Source organism: Uranotaenia lowii, chromosome 3 (assembly GCF_029784155.1).
Source record: "Uranotaenia lowii strain MFRU-FL chromosome 3, ASM2978415v1, whole genome shotgun sequence".
NCBI lineage: Eukaryota > Metazoa > Arthropoda > Insecta > Diptera > Culicidae > Uranotaenia > Uranotaenia lowii.
The window spans coordinates 108384713-108406034 of record NC_073693.1 but is presented as its reverse complement, the minus strand read 5'-3'; the positions used below and the strand labels follow the sequence as shown (position 1 = coordinate 108406034).

At 33.5% G+C, this 21322-nt stretch overlaps 1 protein-coding gene across 3 annotated transcripts in view; it reads right to left on the bottom strand.

Moving 5' to 3' along the window:
* LOC129757313 (translation initiation factor IF-2-like) overlaps positions 1–19346 on the bottom strand; it is a 451432-nt gene extending 432086 nt beyond the window's left edge. For 2 of the 3 annotated variants that reach the window (XM_055754494.1, XM_055754495.1), the window contains exon 1: positions 18899–19346. The gene's annotated coding sequence lies outside the window, so the exon portion shown is untranslated. Of the gene's footprint in view, positions 1–18475 lie in introns of all 3 variants that reach the window. The other variant, XM_055754493.1, reaches the window with a different exon arrangement.
* Between the last annotated feature and the right edge of the window lie 1976 nt (positions 19347–21322).

Sequence of the window (21322 nt, the reverse complement as noted above, 5' to 3'; positions counted from 1 at the left end):
TTATACGGAAATATTGCCCAAAAAACAGAAATTTTGTTCAAAACATAAATAGGCGCATTTAGCCCGCACGGTTTGAGGTTCGGCATTTTAGACAACACTTATAATAAAATCGTTTTCTTGGAAACAGAAGAAATTTTTTACATAAAAATTACTCCAATGTATAGAAAATAGATGCCTGCACACGTGTATATAGTTTTTGTACACATACTCGACGTGATATTTGATTAAACCAGTGTTCTGCTTAATAGGCGCATATAGCCCGCTCCTCCCCTACGTAACTATCCGGTTGGTTCGCGAATAGAAGCTCAACTCGGACGGAGATAAATGGAATGATCCCCTGATAATTTGACTTCTCTAATCACTAATCATCATCGTCATCGTGTAAGATTATCAACCTGTTCGGAGAATTTAACTAACTTAACACAAGGTAGGTAAAGATTGAGCTCCTCTAAGCGATCCAAAATGCATGAACCGTATGATTTAATTCCATTGATGATTTCATTAGGCGTTTCTCTCAGCCCTTGCTATAGAAACACACCCAGACACAAATATATACGAGCATTCGCTTTGAGCACGATGTTAAATTGTTTTCAAGTTCAATACCATGAAGTCGATCAGCACGACTTAACAATCAACAGTATCGTATTAATCAGTGACTAGCAGCACCAAATGATTGAGGAGTCACAAAGTCGCTGGGCGAATGAAATAATTGAAATACATATTTTGATACAAACAGTTTTGAAAAAATTGTAATTTCTTATTTATTGATTACCGCGAATTTGTTCCAGAATGATCCACGGAAATCGAAATGAATATGATTGATAAAATAAAAATGTTTTTATTCACAGTGTGGAACACTGTGCGATCCGATCATTTGTTCATAGACACATCCATATCAACCGGGGAGATTCAATTGATAGTGAGGACTGAAAAGGTTTGATTCAAGTTGACTGAATAGCGTTGAGGTAACGAGAATGCGATTGTTTCGAAAGGAAAAAAAAAAGTTCGAGGAATCGTTGACGATGCAGTCACCCCAAGTATGTGATGCATGATAAAATATATTTGGACTATGTGGCTTTAAATCTTTTTATGACATTTATTTAGCTTAACATTTTTGGCTCCAAAGGAATGATTTTCTGTTTTGCATAAGACAAGTCTGCATAATTCTACAATATTGATCATAGGCATTATTAAATTAATTGTTTTTTATCATAGCAAAACATTAGTTCCGTTCAAAACTGTTATTCTTCGCGTCTTAAAAATTCTCTACATGGTTTATAAAATTCCGGCAAATTGATCTTTGAGATCTAATGTCATTCAGAACATAAAATAAGATATATGATCCATGAAAAATTTTTGATGTTTCGGTGGCAGAAAATGCGATTCTTGATAAGTGAGCGGATTTATTTCTTGAGTCAGCCTCATTTATCGCATTAGTAGGAATCATTAATATACTAAATGATTTCACAAGGGAATAGTATTTTTGGTGCTTATGTTTCAATAGCTGATTTAGGAAGATTTTGCCTGAACTCGAAGCTTTCGTTAAATTTTGTCTATCAGCTCTAGTTTAGGTGATGACGTTTAAAATATTTAAAATGAATCAATTTTGAGAAAAAATAGCCTTAATTATCTGGTCAACCCAAAAACCTTTGAAAAATTAGAACTAATTTCAAATCTATTAAATATCTTTTATTCAATCAAAGTTTAACATTTTCTCTAGATTTTAAAGTTCCAGTGCTACAACGCTTTAAAAACTTTAAATTCTATAATTTTTAGACATATAGATAAATAAAACTTCAGCTATTCCTCACATCACTAAGAAATGTCTTTGAGTATTTGATATTGAAGATTTTAACTCATTTCATACCTTTGCTGAAGACTGCAAAACGATTTGGCTTATGGTTAAAAAAAAATAGATATAGTTTGGTTTAAACTCTGTTATTCTCGTTTTTTTTTAGAATTGGAACTACTTCCAGGAGCCGCAGAATTGGAAATAAAATACACAAAATGATGAACCTCAATAACTTTTTTCTCAGAAATTAAAATTAATCACGGTTTATCGTCGTGCGGGGCGATAATGGGCCAAAACCGGTGGTGTTAGAGTTGTTTTCAGATTAACTATTGTAATTTTGCTTTGTAAGCAGATTTGTTCTTACAATAACTGCGCAAAATTTGGTTGAAAAACATTATACTTTTGAAAAAGTTACAAGGCAAAGAAAATTGACACATTCTTAATCCTTTGAGGGGGTGATTATGGGCCACTTTTCATTTCGGGGATTTTCATCCGCTAGGATGATTCATCCCGTTAACCCGACTATGGGTCACCTTTGTAATAGTTGCTCGATTAAAGAGAATATGTTACCAATAATTTAAAAAATATTGAACTCATATGTAATAAGTGAAGAATGATCTCGTAGAGTGTAAAAATTTCATCTGTTATGGATTCTGGCTAACAGTTTCATTCAATGATGATCAATACATTAATATGTCAGTTTTTTTGTACTTCGACCGAGGTTATTCATTCAACAGGAGCAGATATAATCATTCTTCATTCTCTATCTCATATTCAAATCCGTTCATTTGAATTGCTGGTAAACATGTGCTTCCTGTATAATTTGTTAACGTGGTATATCGATGACCCTTTTTAATGTTCTCTCACGCTCGTCCTTGCTGATATTTATATGTCTAAAAAAACAATTTTTTCGAATCATAAATTTTACATAAACTTATCCAAATTGTAGAGAATTGAATCAAACTGTGTAAATTGAAATTTCAAGGACTAGATCCTAATTATATGTACAAAAAGGTGATTGTGAAAAAAATAGTTTATCATTATTTGTATTTTTATTTCTAACACTTGTTATTTTTCTTGTTCGATTTTTCGGTTTTATTCTTAATCTATCACTTTTTGTAAATTTCCTCGGCTGTAACGCTGGTTCCGGGTGAGATATTGAACTTATTCCTTTGCTTCGTAGAGCCTTCTACAAAAATGGCTCGTTTGGTTTTGATAAAATCCTTGAAGGTAACTTCATTTTTTTTTCAGTCCAAATTGGCGCATACCAAATTTATCTTAGAAGTGGTTCCACACTTGTTGGAAAGATACCATTTTTTTCAAAACCCAAAATCCAGTTTTCTTTCTAAATTTCCTAAAAACTTTTCATCAAGGGTTTTAACAGTGCTGGGAAATGTGGCTTCGTTAGAGTTGTCGCTAAAGACATGCCTTTTTTCTTTATAAGTACGAAGTACTTATCTCCAATTTCGCTTCATGGGCCAAAAGAGCAACGCCTAAAGGCTGCGTTATATGTGTTGAGTTCGGAGGGAGATATATAAAAGAAATGTTGTGTAGTTAGCACAATGCTAGAACTCGTTATCTCCGATTGCTGCACAACAATAAATTAAATATTTATGTGTTTTGGACCTTAAAAAGTAGCTTCAAAGCTGTGGAAACCGCGATCTTAGCTTGGCTCATTTTCACCTCCATTTGTGCATTCTGGACACTGCTTCAAAACATTGGAATAACTCTTAACATATTCAACCAATTTGTAGAAGAAAAACTGACTTTGGTTAAGTAGATCGTAATGAACGTATTTATCTGGGCCATGAAATTTGCTGGTGTTAGTTTACACATGACAAATTTGTGGAATGTAGTTTGTTTGTCATTATGGCACTTAATTTAGACAATTTTTAGAATTAAAACAGAATATCAAAAAAATTAAAAGCAAAATAAAAAATTATTGGTCGCCTATAATGTGTAAAAATATGAAATTTTTTTTTTTTGTACATTTATTTAACGAGGGTATGTAACATAAGTTTTCACCCTTCTAATATGAAAATGATATCTCAGATACTTATGAAGATATTTAAAAAACAAACATTTTTCGTTTTGGCCCATAGTCCCCCCGCATGACGGTACCGAAAATTTGATCATTGAAATAAAAACTTTGTTTTTTTTAAACTTTGAAATCAATGTTCTTCAGTTTTGTTAAATGAGTGATGAAATTTTTTTATATTAATTTTTCACTTATTTTCAAAAGTTATCTGGAAAACAAAAGCTGATAAAAAAAACTTATTGCTTATTCAGATTCAACCAAATTAGTCCAACTTTGCTCTAAAACTTTTAGCTGCTCGGAAAATGTGATTTTTTTGCCTTGTGTTATACGAGACAAATCGAAACTCGCGTGACTTTGATGATCTAAAACAAACTTCAATCCTAATAAACGAATTAACACGAAGATTATAATGGAATCAACCCTGTATTTGATTTTTTTTCTCTTTTCGAGAATGTACAAAGTCGCAATCAGGAAGGCTTTTCTCAGAACTAATAATGTGAACGTAGTGGCTACCCAGGATGAACTCCAAACGAAACTGACCTTTCAATGAAATGTTTAGAAAACTTACATCACATAAAAAGCGGCTTAGAGCAAGTTCACTCATGTTGAGAAAAAGTGGAAGAAACTTTGATACTTGTAGGACATTTTGAAAGTTTTATCATGCAATAATGTTTTCAAGATCTTGGACGTTGAAAATTGCTACAACACTGTTTCTATTTCAGCCGTTTGTGATAGAAATCGAGCTATTATTGCATCACAGCATGCGAAAATAGAACACGTGTTGTACAAAAAAAACTTGAAGACCGTAGTTCTTGAAAACGTTTTTGCATGGTAAAGTTTTAAATTGTGCTACAAGAGTCAAAATTTCAAACACGAGTGAACTTACAAATAACATCTGAGGCTAGAATTAGAAAATTCTAACGATAAATTTCAGCGTGATTTGTCCTGTAAAAATATTTTTACGTAAGAATTTTGATTTTTTCCCTCTGATTTTCAAAAGAACCTCGACATTCTAAACATTATCTTTATTTTTGGTAATTTTGCTGTTAACACAGATATTTTTTATCCTTGCCTAGCATTTAGTAAACATCTTTAATTGCGTAGTATATTCTGGAAGCTTTGAAACTTTTGTTTGAAATATCACCATATGAAAAGCAGGCGAGTAGTTTTTTTTACTATTAAAGCAAGCACATCATTAAGAGCAAGTTCACTCGTGTTGGAAAAAGGGGTAGAAATTTTGACACTTGTAGCAAATTTTGAAAATTTTGGCATGCGAAAATGTTTTCAAGATCTTTGGGCGTTGAAGTTTTTTACAACTGTTTCTATTTCAGCCGTTTGTGATAGAAATCGAGCTATTTTTGCATCACAGCATGCTGTAAAAAAAAAACTTGACCGTCACAGATCTTGAAAATATTTTTGCACGGTAAAATTTTCAAAATGTGGTACAATTGTAAAAACTTCCACCACTTTTCCCCAACACGAGTGAACTTGCTCTAGGCAAAGTCAATAAGTGAAAATTGAGATTCATTTCAGTCGAATGAAGTCATATTATTATTAACTGTCTCATCATTTTCAAAAAACCAGTTGCAAATTATATATAAACTATTTTACAGTTGGGAACGATTACTCTAAAAGTGATAACAGCAACTAGTTTTGAAAGGTATAAAAACTTAATTCTGATTGATATTTTCCGGCATTGTGTATGCAACTTGTTGCAAATATCGATTTTTAGCACTCGGAGTAATTATTGCGATGATAAATTGGCGATCCGTGCTGAAATTTTTTTAACTTTTTGCATCTTGTTGCATAAATAACTATTTTATCAATGATTTTTTAGTCGAATATAGTTATTTATGCAAAGAGTGGCAAACAGTCGATTTTAGTACGAGGCTTGCGAGTTGGCTAATTACGTACAATTTTATGCAAATTTGAAAAATCCCTTTGAAAATATATTAATAAATCTACAAGAAGCGCGTTTGGCAATGGCAATGTCCTGAAGAATTTCTGCTTAAGTGAGTAATGTCGATTTTGGCTAAAAATCGTCTTTTGGAAATTCCTAGAAAGTCGATCTTTGGCAAAAAAAAATTGCCTAATATAACACTTGATCTCAACGTTTCATGTATTCTCGAGGAAGAATGACCTTAATGGGTTAAATTCTTATAAAAAAGAAAAAAAAAACATTTCATGCATTTCTAAGTCAACAGGCATCAAAACTAAAATTTTTATTTTTCCGATTTTTTTGTTCCCTCCATACGAGATTTTTTAAATGCTGATGTCGATTTTGGAAAAAAAACATTTTTTGAGATAACTGCTGATTTTGACGTTTTATGTATTTTTAAGTCATTTATCATCAAAATAAAAATTTCAATATTTTAGGTTTCCTTTGGTCCCCCATTTGGTGATTTTTGGGGGTAAAAAAACCGAAACTTTGAGCGCTTTTAAGTGAACCCTATATCAAGTCCGATTGAGCTTCAAATTTTCTACAGGTCAGTTTTTGAGTCAGTTTACAAAATGCATGACCTATTTGGCTATCACCTCAATGTGCCAGCAGATCGTGGCCTAGAGGATAGCATACTTGTCTTCTAAGCCAACGATCATGAGATCGAATCCCGGTCGTGACATAACCTGCCACACATAGTATGTTGAAGGTTGGCGGTTTTAGCATTAGTGAAATGCTAGCCGTGTTACCTTGGACATTGTACGCCTCAATGATGCAGCATATGCATTAGGATGGATCTTTTCAAGGGAACTTAGATTGCACTTGGAGATCCTACCTAGATATGTATGTGTGCTCGTAGTGCTACCGGTAAACAACTGCTACTTCAACCAATAGTGCAGGGGTGTCAAGTAGCATAGCAAAGTAAAAAATAATAACGCGGGGTAGTACCACAATAGATCAACTTAATGGTCGCAGTGGACTCTCTCCCCAACAGGAAAAAAAATCACCTCAATGTATGTACGTAATAAAATCTAATTTAACGCGCAAATCTCCTTCAAGCGCTCATCAATTTCAAATCAATTATCTTAAAAATAACCAAAAATAATCAAAAACCAGTCCATAATTCACCGAAAAAAAAATGATATATCAGAGACTTATTTGGATATGCATTTATCCCATAATCATCCAGATTGGTGACATTTTTTCTAGTTATTTAAGCATTTGTTTTGATTTTTCACAGAAATCAAGGCAATAGTATTGTCAAAACCGTTCCATAGGAGTTTTTTTCCCCTCAGAATACATTTTTCTTTATTTTTCTTATCCACCTACTTACTCAAAATTCTTAATAAGTAGCAGATGAGTAGTAGCAAATGAATAATATATGAGCATTAGACCACTGCAAAAATGACTTTCTGCACCTATATGTTTTTTCGATGCATTTCAGGTTACCAAGCATCAGTATAAAATTTAAGTTGATTTGGTTGATTTCTGAATTAGCGCAACGTGTTTTGTTTGTAAATTAGTATGGAACAAGAAATTTTTGCACATTAAATCATCCAGAAAATTCAAAAAAGCTTGGAATAAATTTGGTCTTTGATTTTTGATTTTGACTATTCTGAAGCTTAATTTTATGCTCACATGACAAGCAGCTAAGCATTTCATGAAAAAAGTTATAAGCATTTCAAAATAAAAAATCTGAATCCATTGAAAAGTATTTAAAAATCTATAAAATCGGTACAATTTTTAATGAATCTAGAATGTAGAAGAATGATTCCATAATTCGGTATAATTTTTAACTAATCAAGAATGTATTCTTTGACAGAATTTGCTTCGAAACATGTGATATTTTAGATTTGTCTGTGATTTAGTCCACCTTACACAACATCTCAATTATCTTTTACTGGAATTTTGTTTATTGTCGCGCTTTAATGTGACTTTAATTTATCGAAGTTTTTCGGCGGATTTTAGAATTAAAAAACGTTTTTTTACCAGTTGTACAGACGTTTCAAGCTACTCTGGATAAAAATTCATTGTTCAAAATATAATTTTAGTGCCCACTGAATAGAAACGAAAGCCAAAATAGTCTGGACAACTGGTAAAAAACGTTTTTTAATTCTATAATCCGCCGAAAAACGTTGATGAATTAAAGTCAAATTATCTTTTACGGAACATCAAGCTAAAAAACATTTTATTCTCAGTCCGTTTAGGCAAAAATCAAGGCTTCGAAAACAAAACCTGATATCTCTGGTTCCAGAACCCAAATATAATTTAATTTGTACAAAAAAAATGTAACGAAATATTCAGTTTTTTTTTATTTAAATTTTATTTGAATTTCAATAATCAAATGATGTCAACGTGAGAAGTCGCCAACATACTTTTTGCACAGTCATCAGACTATTAAACGAATCATAGTTCGCGACACAACCCACGACGACAACAAGCGCACCGAGAGCAATTAGTGAAGAATGCGCTCTACGTATGAGACACATCTGGTCGCAAAATGCGCTCCAAGCGCGTCAACCGAAAAACCTTGATTGCGATTCACGAAGGTTGCACCGAACATGGCATGTATACGAAAAGTTGATTCATATTTAAATCATCGACACAAACTTCTGTTTCAGAAGTTTACTCAAAGATTCCTCAACCGAGATGCTTTGAGTAAGGAGTTTAACGTAAAGTCTTAGAAAGATAGACAAAATGAAAACATTAGCTCGGCCGATAGTAGACAGCAAAAGCAAGAGCGAGAGTGTAATTATCACTTTTCTGAAGAAAGCTCATGGTTCGTCAGCAAAAATCGCGTGTAACGTAAATAATAAATAAATCATCGACAGTCACCGCAGCATCAACAAAAAAGAGAAGAAAAATCAACAACAAAAACAACGACGAAGACGACGTCTCGGCAGCCTCCGTCGATTTCTGATTGCTTGCAACGTACAAAAGCACCCACCGATAATTGAAGCTGAGCAATGAGGAATGCTGTGGAAGGAGGAACCATGAGACGGAAAACGGGCAAAACGACGACACGAACGAGGATTATTATCATCATCGACCTTGTGATTATCGGCAGAGCCGGATTCGAAATTTTAGATTCTCTTCTCAGAGTCTGAATAGGTCTCTGGAATAAACCTTATACAGGAATCCAGTTTTGAAACTTAATATTATAGTTAATCATCAAATTTAAGACTTTACAGACTTCAATATTAGGATTCAAATCGAACTCAGAGTCATAATTTAGAAAATCTGATTTTTTTTTCTAAACCAAAGTTCAAAATAATATTCAACGAGAAACAATACAGCAAGTGTTTTAGTATTACCTAAATTTAAGGAATTTGAATCCAATATATATTAAAAAAATTGAAATTGCATTTTTTTAACTAATCAGAATTCTAGAAATTTCAAATCTGTTTCAATAATACCAAACAGTTTTTGAAAAATGTATGGAACACTACACAACAAACAGGACAGGTTTGAAGCGCGTTATATCAAAGTATCCTTCATGCACTTAGCATAAGGTATCCAGATTGCCCGATTTTATCCGGGTTTGCCCGGATATTTAATACAAAATTAGCGAAAAGTTCGATCCAACCCGATTGCCCGAATTTCACTGAAAAAGCCAGAATTTGGTCTGGATTTATTCACTTCATTTACCAAATAAAAAAAACTTGTATAGATTTTTTCAAATTTATGTGCACAAAACGAAAGTTTTTGAGCAAGTTTCATGAAAATAATCATTTAAGGTTTTTGGAAGCCTAAAATTCAATTAAAATCTTCTGATAAGTTTTGATGAAAAAAAACATTTTTAAGGTTTTTTTTTTCTTAATTTTTGTTGAATAATTTCAAAAATTTGACAAAATTTGCCCGGATTCTGCCCGGTCGACAACTTTTAAATTAAATGCCCGGATTTTGCCCAGTTTCTAAATAAAATAGCCCTGAATTATCCGGCCGAAAGTTATTCAAAAATAACAGTGTACAGAAATGACTATAACCAAGACCTGATTAAGTGAGAGAAAGCAATTGCACCCTTTTCCCGAGAAAATAAAAAAATTAACAATTAACAATTAATCACAATTTCCACGCATACGGCCGGTTTTCACAAAAACGGCTGAGTCCCAGAAAATCGATTTTAGACTATACAATTTTTTTCGAGATAACACTAGATTTCGACGTTTCATGCATTTCTAAGTCATATGACATAAACATTAAAATGACGATATTCCGAATATTCTTTTTTCTCCCCTTAGGTGGTTTTGAAATTCCCAAGTCGATTTTTGAAAAAGTCATGTAATCGTTTGGCATCAACATTAAAATTTATGTTTTTAGATTTCCTTCGGTCCCCTTCGGTGGTTATTTTTGAGTGTCGAAAAATCGAAACTTTGAGTGCTTTGAGGCACCTCTAAATCAAGTCCGATCGATCTTAAATTCTGCACAGGTAAGTTTTTTTGGGCCAATCTACAAAATATATGTGGTTGGTTTTAAAATTTCGATCATGAAATTTTTCCCATACATCCATTGCTACCCTCCTGTAAATGTCTTCTTTTTTTTGTTCTTTCTGAGGAAAAAAAATATCGGCATCTTGAAACTCGTTGTTGACAAAATAATTACCAACCCGCAATTCGGTATACCCAGCTTCTGGGAAGGACAACATCAAAGTGTCTATTAGAACCTGTGACTTGAATCCACTCAGTTTTAACAAAACAGGATAGTGAACTGAATTCAAGTTACTAAATTTGAAGATATTTTGAACCTTATTCCATAGGCTTCTAATTCCATGTGAAAAAGTGATACATTTTTCATCCGACTGAATCAATCTTCAATTTTCAGCATCTTCATCTAAACTATTCCACGTTTTGACTTGCACTCGCATGAAAATATGAACATTTCTTTAGATACGAATGACGCGAAAGTGTTTAATTGTCAATGATTGAAGAAAAAAAAATATTTAAAAATTGGTTTTCAATACTTTGATTACAATTTTGTTTGTTTCGTTGTTTGATTTATTTATTTATGGAGGCTTTAAATATTTAGTTCATTCGCCTCTTCGACTTTGATTTAAAAAATTATGAAATATCGTCATTTTGTAACAATCCGACTATCTGGTGACTCAAAACTGCTTATAGAGCTTATTTCTCAATTGAGTATTTTTGAAAAGAAAAATTTTTGGCGTGAGTTAATTCCCTTAAAAAAATAACACCATTTTATATAAATTCTTTTTTTTTTCAACGAAGTGTAGCACTTTTTGTTGGTTTCCATTCGTACTCTCTGGTTTGCGAAACATCTTATTCCTATATTTTTGATGAATAATTTCGTAAAAGTTGGAAAAATTAACAATTTTTTCATAAAAAAAATAAACTATTCAAAAACATATAAAATATGTATACAGAATTTGTTATCCGTTGGAATTGAATTATCAAAATTAGTATCGTTTGAGATTTTTTCATTTGCGAACATCTTTTGTAGACGTGGAATCTGTAAAATGTATTTTGCGAAACAATTTGGGAGTTTACAATTAAAATATCAATTTCGGTCGATGTGACTTTTGTCGATTTTAATTTTTTTTTTAATATCATTAAAATATCATCATCATTAAATATCATTAATAATATTTATAACAGATTGTTTTCAATCTGATGCTCATGGTTAAAATTGACAATTGACAGACCTGAAATACAGACTCCGATCGTTTTTGGCAACATTCGATTTTGGCAACATCCGATTTTAGCACATGTGCCAAAATTGAACGGATTTTAGAAACAACATTACTTTTTAGTTTTTGTTTTAATAGGACCAATATATTTTGAACAAACACCATAAAAACGTATTCATGTTCTGAATTAGTGATAAAAACAAGAATAAAAACAAAAGTTTTTTTTATTTATAAAGTACTCAAAAATGAAAAAAATAATAAGTTAAAAAACAAACACAAACAAAAGACTGAAAATGACAAAAAACAACTAAAAATGATAAAAAAAATACAAAACCAGCATATATGACAAATAAAAACAAACAGAATAAAAAAGTGCAAAATGCATCAAAAACATGATAAAAAAAATGATTAAAAATAGTCGAAATTGAATAAAAATGACGTTAATGATAATAATAATAGTTATTTTGTAAAAATATCTGAAAAAAAGTTTTAGCAACACAGATTGTACGGGCGTGTTAACAAAATCGAACGGAGTCTGTAGTAATATTGACTCCATTACAGTAATTTTTTTTTTCAGATTGGAGTTGATCTGTGGTTGATTTTGACCGGAACTTATTCTATATAGCCAGAATCCAGGAATAGAATATTTCTGGATATTCACATCAAACAACATAATATCAACATGAAAATTTCACAATATAATTCATGAAACTTTCACATCAAATTGGAATTCTTGCTAATACACGTGTAATAATTCTTTAGCAGGGTTTGAAAAATGAATCAAAATTCACGTTCACTCCCTTAGTGAAACCCTACAGAAATGAACGTGCTTCGATCTGCTCTGTGAACAACATGCTTCTGTGTTATCTGTGTTGCCTACTTTCAAACCAGCGCGCAGTGGAATATTCAGACATAGGAGAAGCTCCAAGGCATTCTGTTTGGTTTTCGTCAGGATCGAACTTTTCTTCGAATCGGCGTCATTCGTTTATGTTACAAAATTGAATGATGGTCATTTCAATTTTATTCTTTCTCAAATGGAGATGGCTGGGGATGGCAGTTTCTGCTTAACTAAAATTTACAGTAAATTACTGAAAAATGTATGAAACACACACAATATGGGTATTGGGGTAAAGGGCTCAACGCGTAGAAGTCGAATATCGTCATCCGACGTCATCTTGATATCCAAGATGGCGGCTTCCGTTTAAGTTCAAAATGCTGTAAATGTCTGAAAAATGTAAGAAACCCACACAATATGGGTATTGGGGAAAAGGGCTTAAGTTGAGCGGAAGCCGCCATCTTGGATTTCAAGATGGCGTCGGATGACGAAATTCGACTTCTACTCGCTGAGCCCTTTCACCTGATACCCATATTGTGGGTGGTTCATTCGATTTTAAGTCATTCACAGCATTTTTAAGTTAAGCGGAAGACGCCATCTTGGATTTCAAGATGGCGTCGGAAAGTAAAATTTGATTTCCACCCGTTGAGCCCTTAAGCCCAATATCCATAATGTGGAGGTTTAGTGCAACCAATTATTGTTTAGTAATATCAACTCGCTACAACAAGTTATGAATACCTTTCATTTTCACTGGCCTCCGCATTGAACTTGGTTGATATCAAATAGGTCGAAATAATTTCATTCGTCCACGCGATGGCTCGGGATAATTTGTTTTGCAATGTTACAAAATGGAATCATTCAGCTCAAGCATGATTCGGAATGGTTTGCGTTTTGATCGATTCGGGCATCGAGCTAGCGACTCGATTTTCAACCCCTGTTCTTTAGTGATTAATATCAGTTGAATAACACCTCACACAATGAGTTTCGGTCAAAATAGAAATGTTTAAACATATGCATGGCCGTAGGAACGGGGGGGGGGATTTTTTGCGGGTTGAACCCCCCCCCCCCCCCCCATGAGGGTCCAAAAAAGCAAGTGAGGTATTCTACTCTACACTCGAAATTTTAACTTCATAATCAAATTATGATAATAAAGGAAAGATATTCAGGAGTATCTATCTGAACTAAAAACTATTACAAAAACCTCAAAAACCCATTTCAAATTCAAAATTCTGCTCCAGTTTTTCAAAATTTTCTCACTTGTTCATAGAATAAGGTTGTCAAATTTTTTTCAGCACGTATCCGGGCCGGACAAATCCAGGTTGTTTTATATGAAAACCTGGCAAAATCCGGGTATTTGATATAAAATTGACGACCAAATCCAGGGAAAACCGCGCAATTTTGGTAAAAACCTAGGAATTGCTCTTCAAAAATCAAAAAAAAACTTAAAAAACCTTTCATGATAATTTTTTGAAACTTGCTGCAAAAATTTTCGACGCATAAATAAAAAAAAATTACCACACAGTTTGTTTATTTTTAAATTTGATTTAAGAATTAGAATAAGAACAAACCCGAACAATATCCGGGCTTTTCCAATGAAATCTGGGCAACCTGGTCGGACCGGATTTTTCTCAAATTATATATTATATATCCGGCCCAATCCAGTTAAAACCGGGCAATTTGGCAACCTTATCATAGAAATTCAGGTTTGAATATTAAATTTTAAATTAAAACCATTTTGGAGGTTCCATATTCCTATAACCAAAATTGTATTTCTACATATTTTCGTATTTCTGATTTTGTATCAAATTTGGGATTCTTTATTTTCAGTTCGAATAATCATAAGAAATTAGGAATGAAAAGCTGCTTTGAAATCTTTGTTCGAATTAGGTTTTGCATGTCATATCAAATTTGAATCATGTTTTTCGAAATCAAATGCATTTTCAAAATTTTAATAATAGTTTTCCAATTATAGAAAAAGTAGAAATTTATTTTATATTCAAATTCGAATTCGAAGTTCTTAAACTTTATTCTAACACAAAATTAAAACATTTAAAGCTTCTAAGTGGCGAGCCAAAATTGGAAACCAGATTCTGATTCATCATTCGAAATTCACATTTTAAATCAGATTCACAAAACAGATTAAAAATAAATAATTGAAATAATGAATTAAGATCAAACCAGCACTACAAAGTTAAAATAGTAGATTCATGAATGAGGGCTCTAAGATTCGCATGAAATTCTGATTTGGAATTAAGATTCGGAAATCTTATCTTTTGTACATTTTGGAAATCGTATAAAAATTCGGAAACAGATTCAAAGTTCAAATTTTTAATTCAGAATAAAAATTAGCTTGTGAATGAGTTTTTCAATCAACATAAATTTGTTGAGAAATTCTAGAACATAAACATAACAATTTGCTTCTCAATTCAAATTCCTGATTTGAAAGTTTTTAATCAGAATGAGTTCGTACACACAATTCAGCTGAAAATCACAAATATAAAGTAGAATTTGAGTTACTTTTCTAAGTTTTGATTTATGCTAAATATTCCAAATTATATTTAAAAAAAAAAACATCCACAGGATTTTTAGTATGAAATTGATTTTGTTTTAATATTTCGTGTTTAAGAAACATGTACCTGATCTTCACCAAAAAATCTGCACTTTTTTTTCGGTGTATTGTTTAACATTTTATTAATATTGCAGCTATTTTAAAGCCAAATTTCAAACTAATATCATAAATTTAGTTCAAGTTTGCATCAAGCAAATTTGATCTCTTACTGTTTTTTTTTTTGGATAATTTTTTATTTTCATCAAAGGTTAGAATCAAAGATTAGTCACCAAACCCACCCCCCCATAAGTCGGTTCTTCCTACGGCCCTGAACATATGTAAGGTTACAGATAATGGATTTTATTTCAATTTATCAAACCCTATGTTGTATTTTATTGTTGAACTGGAACAGCATGTTTGTAAAGTATATTGTAAAATGAAAATATTGGTTCAAATAAAAAAAAAAATCTCACTTTCCAAATTTTTTACCTTTTTCCTTTAAAGTTTATTTTCTGCTCTTGTCTTTGAAAGAAAATTTGATGTTTATTTAGTCGGTTCAAGTGTTTATTATTTTTTTAAACCCCACTAAAAATTATTAAACCTATTACTTATTCTCGCACTTAAGAACTGCCTGTAAACTTAGAAACATAATATGCGAAGAAAAATATAATACATAATAATCTTTGACCACTTTCTGACCACTTCTGAACATTTTTTTGAGATCTTGGCACATTGGAGACCAAATACGACTCGTTTTTTCCGCTCACAGCAAAAATGACACTTTCTCAAATCATGCCCAAATTTATCGCATTTCCTAGTTAAAGCTGCCTTTTAAATGTTAAGTACAATGTGCAAATGTTTGAATGTGAAACTTTTCTCTGTTTATTTCGAATTTTTGTTTTAAGAGGACGTCAATAGCACAAAAGGCAGATTCAGATTGCTGAGAAGAATTATACACAAGAAAATATTCTGTTGAGAAGATACAGCTCAATGTTATAAATTTAATAATGGAACTGTATTCTACTAAATTTAACAAAACCACTTTTCATAACTCAAAGGTACTAAATTTGTTCGATTTGGTCCTGCAATTTCTGAGATAAAAAGTGCCAAATTTCGATGTTTCCTGGCTTATATTTCTTCGCGGCCTTCAAAACATATGTTAAGTAACAATATGCTAATGTTTGCACGTGGAAATCATAAACTTTGCATAGTTATTTTCGATTTTTTTTTTAAGACGATGCCAATAGGACAATTTTTTTCACGCAGAAAATTAAGGAATTAAAACTCAAAAAAATAAACATTGTAAGCGCTAGGTTGCGGACCTAAAAATCCTCTCAACAGAATATTTTCTTGTGAGAAATTCTCTCAGCAATCAGAATCTTTTGTTAATTTTGGCCAAAACTTAAAGTTATTCTTCATAACGGCCCAAACGAAAATATAAGCCTATAACTTTAAAAAAAAACTTGAGTGTGATTCAAAAAATTGTGCTAATGGCACTCTTTTGAAACAAAAAAAAATCAAAATAAACAGTGCAAAGTTTCACATACAAACATATGCACATGATTACTTAATATAGAAAAGACAGCTGTCATGAGGAAATGCGAAAATGCGTAAATAGGGGTTCGGTTATAGGAAATGGTCACAGTATATTAAGAGTAGATTGTTAACAAGTTTACTATTATACTAAAACAGTTTAAAAAGGCCATGAAAAAGTTCAAAACGTCGGATGTAATGCAATTACTGTTATTTAACAACATAGGGATTTGATAAACTGCAATCAAATCCTTTAGTTTCAAGCCTTAAATATGTTTCAAATTGCCGCTTTTCACCATCGTTCTTGAATGGTTTTCTCTAATATCGACATCTTTGTGAAAAAAATTAACACAATATGCGGACCAAATACGAGATATGTATGTTTGCTGCTTGCTGCTAATGTTCTATAACTAAACTTTGTCAAACTATATTCGACAAAATTCATCACTACACTTTGGGAAACTTAAAGGTACTAATTTCGTTAAATTTGGTGCAGCGGTTTCTGAGATATCAAAATTTTTTCGCGGTCGTATATGTGAAATATAGTTGACCCATTCCAGCGTTGCGTCACATAACTTGGGAACATTTTTTTTAAAGATATTTGTAATAACTTTATGGTGTTTAAATTTAACCAGACAAACTATATATACATACATCGCCGTCTTTGTTCAAGTTAACCTTTAATTTACAACCAATAAAAGTTTTTTCTATTCAGTAGTTTACAAGATAAATCTTTATTCCTCAGTTGCGTCACTTCAGGCAAATTTTCACCTCTAATTTCCGTTACGTCACATATTAAAACTATCCCTTTTTCCACCCTATCTTAATATAAATAAATAAAAGATATGCTCATAACGCCTTGACATCCTGAAATCAGTAGACATTCGTCATGTTTTTGAGTACATAACGTACAAAATTTGTGAGTACGGACCCCGCTCGTTTTTGGCAACATTCGAATTTGGCAACATTCGATTTTGGCAACATCCGATTTTGACACATGTGCCAAAATCGAGCAGTTTTTAGAAACAACATTACTTTTAAGTTTTCGTTATAACAGGACCAATATATTTCAGACAAACAACATAAATACGTTTTTGTGTTCTTAAATAGTGATTAAATGCGACAATAAAAACAAAAGTTTTTTAAAAAATTTATAAAGTACGCAAAAATAACAGTTGAAAAATTTAAAAAGTTAAAAAACAAATTCAAACAGAAGACTGAAAACGACAAAAAACAACTAAAAAATGATGAAGAATGACAAAAATAGCAAATATGACACATGAAAACAAAACATTTTAAACAAAACAAGAAAAATACAAAATGCATAAAAAATTTGATAGAAAAAATAATAAATAACTATAAATGGTCGGAAATTGACAAAAAATAACGTTTTTGATAATAATAATATTTATTTTATAAAAATAACTGAAAAAAATGTTGAGAAAAAAAACGGCCGATTTTGGCAACATTCAATTTGGCAACACAAAATGTACGGGCGTGTTGCCAAAATCGAACGGGGCTGTATAACCCGTGTAGTGAAAGAAATTATAAGCATTCGTTAAAAAGTATATTTTTACAATTAAAAACCGAACTTTATGAATAAGCATCGATAAGCATCTCGATTTTTGGAGTTGAATTTCCTTTTATCGAAATGCAAAACATAGCTGAAGAATTCAGCATTCAAATGTTGTATAAGAATTAAAACGAATATGAAAAATTAAAAAGGACTTCGTGGTGGACAGGCGCGTGAAATTGATCATTTATATTTTCCAAGATATTTAAATCATCATTCTTCTTCAGGTCCTCCTAAATTCGGCTCTGTTCAAGGGTATTGCTCATCCCAATCCCTCCCAAAAATACATCGATTGGCATTGGTTTTCGGCAGGCAGGAGATGATCTTTTGGGGGTTATCAAATTAGTTATCTTGTGTATGTTTACGTGTTTATGTGAGCTTAGTTAGCCCCGTTCTCTGTTATGATTTCGTGTGTACTTAGCTGTTTTGATGGTTCGTGATTCGATTAATTCGGCTAATCCTTTTAGGGCGGCAGCATCAGTAGCTTTTCGACTTATGCGGAACGTTTTGGTTTAACGAATGACTTAGGTACTATGGAACAATTGACAATCATTTTATGGAACGAGTATTCACCTGTTTTAAGACAGCTGGGATTCACCGGTTTGACACCACTAATTCACGTACACTTCAACACACTGACTGACTGACCGAAATGGGTCGTCTCAATGACAACTTTTTTGAAGATCTGACCGCACAGCAAGGAATCCCAATATTTATTCACCTCTCAGCCGGCTCAAATTCGCGTAAACATTCGGTGCGAAAAAATATATAAACCGCGAGGGGCTTGATGTTTACACTCAAACGGTGTGTGTTTCGTCGCTTTTTTGATCCACTGACACCCTCAGCCGGTCGTGTTGTGTTGTGTGAAAGGCAAGACGGGGATAGAGAAAAAAATATCGACAAACGGCCAAATAAACACAAACCAGCGGCAGCCGCCAAAAAATTGGTTCCAAGACCACCAGACGACGTCTTCGCTTCGTCTACACTCTCACTCACCCCTTGTAAGCTCCACCGGAAATTTCCAGCCCCAAAATCTTCCCTATTTGCTGCTTCTGCTTCACAATGAACGTAGAATTCTACACGCTTCACGATACGCTCACACAATTCACAGAAAATAGCACGGGCTTTATGAACCCTGAGACGAAAAATCACTCAGACACCGATAGAGGATAGAGGAAAGAGGGGGCTCTGTGACTCCAACTTGTTGTTATTCCAATCCTCTGGCAGACAACACGGGTTCCGCACCAAAAATGGGTTAAACGACTTCCACCATGCCACACTGCACTGCACTGTACTGGTACTGGGTTGTGCGAATTGTTCGGCCGAAACACGCGTCGTCGCGAGGCCACCACTAAAATTACGACACCAAGAGAGCACAAACGAAGCACCGTTTCACGTTCGGTTCCGACGACGTTCAAAAGCCAACTGATCCGAACTGCTCCGGAGCCGGTTTTTGGTCGGGTCACGTTCTCATACTAACTAGTCGTCTGCCGCTACTAAACACAGTGAGAAGCAAGAAAAAAAACAACACAGCCTGAGATCACCGACAACGGCAACACAACATCAGCATCATCAACAGCAGCACTAGCAATTTTCAACAATTACCCACTCGGATTCGAGCCGATGGAGTCAACGTGAGCGAGAGCGAGAGCCAGAGCATGATGCAACATAAGACCTCGTACAAAGTTAGGCCCTCGATAAGCGCGAGTCGCAATGCAAGAGCAACATAGCCTATGCTCTTCTCCAGCCAAATGTGTTGTCTATGGGCAGCATACTGACCATTTTCCTCTCTGTTGTCATTTATGTGTGCTCTCTCCGGATCCGATGTTTCCACCCGAAATTTTCCACCACCCACCAGTTCGGGAAAACACGGGACACGTTCAGACACTTTTCACCATGTGTACGCTTTATACTTTTCTTCGACGAAGTTGATGATAATGATGCTAAAATCGATCAAGACTGCCTTGGCTAGTCTAGTCGAGCAACCGTATCTCTACTGATGATGATGATTGCCTACTACGTCCCTACGTTGGTCGATATACGTTGTTGTTGTTTGTTGTGTTGATGTCAGAAAACGGAAACGGAGCTCAACGCGTGTTCCTGCTTGGAGGATGGTTTTTCTTTTCTCGGGATGAAGAAAGTTGTGGTTTTACTGTTGGCAGTCCTAGCTCTATTCATGCGTTTCGTGCATTTTTCTTCAACTAGGATGAGGTTTCTTCCTCGGTTGTCTGGAAATGGAAAATGGAAAATAGATCTGCCGTAAGTTTGCGGGGCTGTGGTTTTGGTAGGTTTGTCTACTCTAAGTAAAAGCAATAATCCTTTTCGTTCGGCTGAGTTAGGTCTTTGTTTTCGTTTAATCCCGACAGCAGGAATAAAGATGCAGCCGAAAAATGGTGCGGCAGCTGTCTTGGAAAGTAAGTAATGTGAGTTAACCAAACCGCTCGCCAACAACTCCAACATTAAAACTCAATCCGCAAAGCGCTACAGTATTTGATTAGTCAAAATCTCACTCAAGTTAAGCTGATAAATGGGTGAGACCGTTTTAACCCTCTACTGCAAACGATATGCATTTATAATTCGATTTTCTAAAACCTAAACCTTTTTATTCAGCTTTAGAAATTGTGGATTTGAAGCTTCAATCGGTTGGTTTTTGGAAGTTCGATACAGCTAATTCACCAAATCAGTTACAATGCACAATGGGGCAAAAGTGTATAAACCGCGAAGAAATTCAATATACTCCCTTTTACTCGAAACAAATCCAAGTAAAAGTATTTTCCTAGAGTGAAAATTTCCAGAGAAGCGATTGCACATGGTTTCAGACGCTGCACGAGCACGAACGGAGTTATAGTGCTTTCAAACCTCTTATTCCTCTATATATTGTAAACAATCCAGAAAAAAAACTAGACTTGAAAACTTTAAACAAAAATAGACCTATCTTGTGCAATTTTTTCATAAAAATTTAATGGGGGCTGTTTGAGCTACCGCACGCTTTGGAAAATGGAGTTATGGCTGTTTTTACCCTCAATTCCTCTGTATTTCAAACAAAAGCATGTTGGTATTTCAAAATTTTGAACCAAATGAGACGAATCTTATGTGATTTATTTAAAGGAATCGTTTGAGGCTGTTTGAGCCACCGCAAGCTAAAGATAATGGAGGTATGGTTGTTTTATCCTCCATTTACTTACATTTTTCAAATAGTTAAGGAATGCGTTTTCTGCGGACTTGAAAATTTTGAACCAAATGAAACTTATCTTGCGTGGTTTTTTTTTGAGGAATTCAATGAAGGCTGTTTGAACAACCGCACGCTTCGATAAATGGAGTTATGGCTGTTTTACCCTCAATTCCCCTACATTTCGGACTTGAAAATTTGGAACAAAATGGAATGCATCTTGTGTGGTTTTTTTAGGAATCCAACGAAGC